Consider the following 7,435-nt stretch of genomic DNA (forward strand, 5'->3'; position numbering starts at 1 on the left):
CTTAAATTGGGATACGCTATTTCTACAACATTCCCCTGATTTTAGCAGTCTGGCAACCCTGTCAAAAAAGGAAATAAGGTTATTCAGCAATTACCTGTTTTTGATGAAACCATTCTGAGTCTTTGTGATTAAGGCTTCCATCTCTAGATTCAAGGAAGTGAGTCAAGCTTCCTTTACTATAGTTTTCAGACTCCATTTTCCTAGTCTGTGAGTGATTCTTCTGTTTCTAACATCTTTCAAAAATTTCTAACTGTGGCTCAGCAATTAAATCTCTCATTTTTTTCAATTATCAAGCTTATAGCTCATCTGTGCCTGGTGACCTGAATTCATCAAGGCAGCTAGATGCTCTCTTAATTTCTCTTAATTTAGGTTAATAACTAAATCTCTACTAGCCTTTTTAAAAATTAAAATCTAGATATGATCTGTATAGCATTCTTTTGTTCTACTACTGTAATAAGCTTTTAAAAATGTAAATAAATTTAGAACCCATCTGGCAAGCCAAGCCCAACAAGAAGCAGGTGCCACAGGATGCTATCCTCCTCCTCCTCCTCCTGGCCCATATCCCATTCATCTAACCTAGTAGAAATAGGAACAGTGGGAAGCACCCTCCTCCCCGACCTGTATCCTTGTCATTCTTCCCACTCAATCCCCTTTCATTTTTATAGCTGGATGTTGATGTTCTATGACCATACCTATAGGAGTGTATGAGGGGTCTCCACTTCTGCCTAACCTTTGGACCATTCCTCTCTTCCCAATGACAATTGACGGGGACTTTTTTTTGTTCTACTATCCCCTTTGTTGAATGCATGAGCAGGGAATGGCCAAACATAATCTTTCCAGTAAAATAAGAGAACCGTGGGATTTTATAATTTGCCCCTGCAATAGATTAACTAGGGATTATCATTTTCAATAGAACTGTAGGATCATAGAGCTACAAGGGACATCAGAGGTTTGTTTTTTTTTTTTTTTTTCTGAGAGATTCCAGCTCATGTTACATCTGAGGAAACTGAGGCAAGGTGGTTAAGCAGCTTTTCTGGGGTCATACAGGTAATCTGAGGCAGGATTTAAGGTTGAGTTTTTCCCCACTCTATGCCAACATTCTATCCATTCCACCATCCAGCATTCCTGTCACTCTAACAACTATCCTACTGAACCTTGCACTGAACTAACTACACACAGCAGACCTGTAGTCTGACCTCCTAGTCAATTCTAAGATTAAGTCAATACTTTATATCTACCTATGAATCCTAACAACTAACAGGACCTTCCATCAGCCCTGCAACTGAACCTTCCTACATTGTTGTCTCCCACAATTAAAAAGTGAGCTGCTTGAGAATAGGTACTACTTTACTTTTCTATTTATATCTTCAAAGATTAACACAGTGTTTGGTATATAGTAAACACTTAATAATTAGCTTTGATATTCATTCATTCAATTTTATCCTAAAACAAACTGTTCTTGATAAAGTTGTATTCACTTTTTGTATTCACTTCTCTTTTTGCCCCTATATATCCATTAATAATCCTTTTAACAATATATTAGAGAATTTGTCCAGGAATGGAAAATTTTCAACCCAAACTTCATTCAGAAGTGAAATGAGAGTAAAATAGTGCTTCCTATTTTCCTTTGGTTTTTAAAGCATTTATCAATTATTATTCTTAAGGATTTATTTATACATTTACTATTTATGATACGCCAATTTTTACCATCTTCTCCCATTTTAAACATTGACCCTTTCCCTTCTTTAATTTTCCAATTTTCCTCATATCATAGCATGTTCTTGTAATTAGTTAGGTGCATGGGACAAGTGAATATAAATAACTCTGTTCTTAACTCATTATCACTTCTCAGACTCTTTATATAGAAATGTCTGTAAATTATATCACTCATGTTTTTGCCTCTGCCAATCAGTTTTTCAAATCCCTTCTAGATCTTGTTTATTATTTGAGTAAATCACAGTTTCAATGGTCTTGGCTAAACAAACAATTTAATTATATTTTTAAAAACCTAGCAAATTCAAATTCAATAGAGATGTATCATAGCTCTTAATTTTACACTCACTATCCAAGTCTTAATCATTAAAAAAAAACTCTATTCAGGTAAGACTCTGATTCTATGATATTTATTTTTTTAAGATAGAAGCCCCTGTGAGAGCAAAGAAACTGAAGGTGACCTCCTGAATGGGAAATTCCTATCTCCCACCATTGAAATCAATAATGAAAGAGAGGGAAGAGAAAAGGAGGTATACATTTATATAGCACCTTCCATATGCCAAGGCACTGTGATAAATATTTTACAAATATTATCTAATTTGGAAAGGAGGAGATTTAGAGTAGGTGGTAATACCCATTACTAATGCATGATATTTTCTAGGGAAACATGAAACAAACTGTTATGGGGATGATCTCAGTTACTCCAGCAATGAGTATTATTGCTGGAGTATTAACCCACTATTAATCCCTGAGCTTCTCAATTGAGGTCATTACTGTTTCCATGTATGTGTGAACATCAGGGATCACTATCTCATGGGTCCCTATCTTATATGTGCTTTGATCTGACATATAAAATTAGGAATGAAAAAATCAGAACAGAGGAAGGGGGAAAGGGACATCAGAAATCAAAATATACTAAGTTTAGGGGAAGCTAAGGGAGCAGTCCTGGTTACAGCATCAATTCAATTACCATTTTTCTCTTCTCTAATTTCTGCCTCTTCTATTAAATCCATACTCTGGTCTTCATGCCTGCTGGAAATAAAGCTAAATCCAAACTGTTATGACCCTATGATGCCTAGAGAGTGTCTATTAATAATGAACACATTGCCTAATCTTAATATTTTGAAAGAAAGATATTTTTTGTTGTTCTTAGCTTTCCTTGCTACCTCAGCTTATTTGGATTTGTAAAGTTCATGTATCATATATAGAAAAAACCTAAATTATGCAAATTATCTTTGTTACCCTGTTTTCATCTTCTGTTTGTATATATGTATGCATGTTTGTGTATATATGTGTGTCTACATATTCATGTGTGTATATAATGTATGTATCTTTTTAAAAAATTTAAAGTTAGTTGGCAAGTTCTAAAAGATCATCTACCCCAGTCTCTTTAGACAACTCCCTTATTGCCTTCTCAGAGAATACCTTCTTTTTGTATCTTCAGAGTTCTATTCTTGAGAAATTTCCATCCTTCCTGAACCAACTTCTTTCCACAAAAATTTAGTTCAAGTAATCCTTTCTGTAAATCTCTTGAGATTAACTCCCTACAAATCTAAAGTGTATACTAGAATATAAATCCCTGTACTTTTTGTTACAAATTCTAAGATGGAATTCTCACTTCTTCCCACAGTTCTCATCATTTCTAGCCTAGCGATAAGTTACTCCTCGGTAGTAAGAATGAAATCCAGAATAGAATTTTCCATTGTTAGTTCTTCCATCTTTTTATAGAATGAAGTTATCATGAAAGAATGTCAAGAGATCATCAGATGGTGCCATAGAAATAGCACCAGTAAATGTCTAAACAATAGAAGGTCTCCATCATCAATACTATGCTTCTGGGCTAGAATTGTGATCTGTTTTGTTACACCTGTCTATTTCTTCCTTGGTCTAAAGGTTTGTAACATACACTAAAGAAATATCATCTCCATTTCTATTTCAAATGATCTTAACCCAAATACCCACCACTGTTTTGTCTTCATTCCCTTCGTTTTCAGATGATTATATCTTTTTAAATATACAATTCTTATCTACCCTCTTTCCCTAACTCTAGGCTGCTTCTCTTGTCTAAGTTACATACCTCTAAAAGGGGCCATTGCCATACATCTTGACTTTTTTTTGCCACTGGACTCAGATGACTCTGGAGGACAGAGTGAGTTTGATGATTTTGTGCAGTTCTACTTTACTTAAATCCAATTCACTCAAAATTCAAGACATCACTCTCATGATGTCACTAGTTCTCTTTAAGAATGATGGATGAACAATAACAATAAAGCCATATTTCCATCCTGGGTATCATCTTATCATGTGTCAGTAATACCAGTCTTCACATTAAGTATCCCCCTTAGTTTAACAAACTAAATTACCTCCTTGCATCAGGATCTCAATTCATCTTGTTTATTGCCCATTCTTTGTGAATTTGTGTATAAACACTTGAAAATCCAGATTTTATTAATGGTTCTTTTCTTGGTTTGGGCCAGCAGTGAACTTCTGAGAGCCTCAAGTACTCCAACATTGTAGCTATTCTCTAAGGTATGTGTAGGTATGTGAAGCTATTCTCTAAGGTATGTAGATTGGTGTATATTCCTAGACAGGTTTCTTTTCCCACTCCCCCTTCAATTTCTGTTGAAAGTCATTTGAATTACATTTAAAATACTCCCACACAATACATTCTTAGTAATGCTTGTTAGGTACATTCCATCCCTGTCCAGAAGACTATAATTCCTATATTTTAAGTTGTAGTCCTGGAAACAAGACTTTATTTCTATGTAAGACTCTGATAAAAACACATGGATAAACGGATACAGCATTAATAATAAAAAGCTTCCATTTATAAACAAAATTATAGCTTTCAAAGGTTTTCCTCAGAAAATGTCTAAGATATAAATTGTACAAATATCACTCTCCCTGCTTTATATAGGGGTAAAATGAGGTGAAGTGACTTGTCCAGTATCGTCTAGCTAGTAATAATTGGATCTGGATTCTCAGTCTTATGCTATTTGGTAGCTTTGTAGACATGCTTTGAAATGTAGACATGCTTTGAAAACTATAAAGTGCTAGACAGATACATGTTTTTGTTAATAACTAAGGAGGTATCCAGGACTACTTTGCCATAAGAAGCCATTAAATTGAAAACTAAAATATTGACAAGTAGAACTGACTAATTTCTGGCTTATTGGAGGACATTTGCCAATTGCCTGCTATTACTAAGTGGCTACCTAGCATTTATATAGCACTTTAAGCATAGCATTTTATCTGTTTATCTTCACAAAAACTCTGTGAAGTAGATTCTACTACTATTCCTATTTTACAGATGAAGAAATTGAGCCTGCGAGTGTTAAAACAGTAACTTGCTAAAAAGAAGCATCTAAGCTAGGATTTGAACTAAGCCTTCCCGATTCCGATTCCTGTGCTCTTTGTACTATACCATCTAACTATTTCTATGCAATTAACCACAATAAATGCATCTTGGCCCAAATAGAAGCACAAAATCAAATCACAGAATTTTAGAGTTGGAAGAGACTTCAAAAAGATTTTGTCTAACGTCTACCCAAAACATAGCACAGGTGTTCCTTGAACATCTGCTTAAAGACCTCCAATAATATGGAAGCACTATCCTCCAAAGAATCCTATTCCATTTTGGAACAACTCTATTTGTTACAAAGATTTCCTGATGAAATCTAAATCTTGCCCTTTGAAAAGTTTACACATTACTCCTAGGGTTTTTCTCTGGGGTCCAACAGAAAAAGTCTAACAACTTTTGCCAGTTTTTCTCCCTTGAAATACCTGAAGGCAGTTCTCATCAGTGCATCGAATCTTTTGTGATCCAGAATGAATAGGCACTATTCCTTCAACAGACTCCCATACATGATGGGTCTAAAGACTTCATCATCCTAGTTGCCTTCTGGATAGAATTAAACTGTTCTGGTCTCACTAAGGTAAAATATAAAAGATCTATCAATATCTCAGTGGTGAATAAGATCACTCACATTATTTTTTTTTGAGGGTTTCTTCATCACACTTCTAATTCACATCAAATTAAAGTCTACAAAAATTTTAGGTCTTTTTTCAAACAACTATCTATTTCACTATGTTGCTCCAATCTTGAACTTGTAAAGATGATTTTTCTAAACATAATCCTCCGACTTTCCATTTATCACTATTGAATGCCATCTTATTAAATTCAAACCAATCTTCAGCCTACAGTCTTAACTTGTTTGTCTGTCATATACCCTTTTGGTAGCCTAATGAAGCCTATGAACCTTTTCTCAGAATAATTCTTTAAAATGCATGGGATTACAAAGAAATTCAATTACATTAAAATCCAATATATGCTAATATCCAAATATGTTTGTACACACATATTTATGCACATATATGTATGTTCATATATATATATATATATATATATACAAATTTCATGGACCCTAGGTTACCAAAAAACATGCTCTAGTATATTAATATTTTCAGGGGAGGGGGAACCAAGCTTTGCTTCCATCTCAGTATCATCTGCAAATCTAATAACCATATCATCTTTCCTCCAAGTTAACCAGCACAGGGTCTGGGGCATTCACTGGAAATATGCTTCCAAAGTAGCATTGAATATTAATCATTGTCTTTGAGTTGAGACACTAAACAAACCTATTAATTTTTACTCTAATCTAGGTAATTTCCACTCATATTTTTCATGAGAATAATGTATGTCATTTTCTGTCTATAGTTTTACTACAATCTATCAGTTTAGTATATGAAAAAATAAATCATTCTAATCCAGCCTAACCTATTCTTTTTTCTTTCTTATTTTTATTAATATATTTTAACATCATCTTAAAATTTTAAAGTAGCTCTCCCTAATAGCTTATACAGAAAGCCATCACTTTGAACAAATATTTAAAGTTAGAGAGAAAAAAAGTTCAACAAAGCCAAACAATACATTAATCATGTTTGACAACATATACAACATTCTACACCCACAGTGTCTCCTAACCACCATAAAAAAAGAGAAGAGGTGCATTTTAATAACTTTTCTCCCAAGCCACTTTTACTCAGGACAATTAAACAACATTAAATTTAGTTTTGTTTTGTTTATGTATGATTATAGTCATCATGTCGATTCTTTTTTCTTGTTCTGCTTATTTTGGGTAGTGAGGTGGTACAGTGTCTATTGCTCTGGGTCTGGCTTTAGGAAGACTTGAGTTCAAATATGATCTCAGACACTTATTAGGTACATAACCAAAGGCAGATAAAGGACCTCTATTTTTATCAGTTTCTTCCACTATAAAACAGGGATAATAATAATATTTACCTCTCAGGGATATTATGAAAACCAAATGAGTTAATGAATGCTTATCATAGTGCCTTGAAATACTAGGTACTTAAGAAATGCTTGTTTCCTTCCTAACTTCCCTTTGTATCTGTTTATATATCTTCCCATGCATGCCTGAATTTTTTTCTTCTTTACAATTTTTTAAAACCCAATAAGAATCTATTTCATTTATGTAGCACAACCTCTAAATCAATTTACTAATCATTAGGGATCTGTTTTATTCCCAGTTCTTTGCAGCCAAAAATAAATGTAGTGTATATGAAACTTTCTTTCTGTCTTTGATCTCCTTGGAGAATAATACATTTTGTGGCATTTCTACATCCAACCATCACTCCATGGAATATACGATCCATGTGGTTTTCTTGGCAAAGATACTAGAGTGGTGTACCACTCCCTTCT

Source organism: Sarcophilus harrisii, chromosome 2 (genome assembly GCF_902635505.1).
Source record: "Sarcophilus harrisii chromosome 2, mSarHar1.11, whole genome shotgun sequence".
Taxonomy (NCBI): Eukaryota; Metazoa; Chordata; class Mammalia; order Dasyuromorphia; family Dasyuridae; genus Sarcophilus; species Sarcophilus harrisii.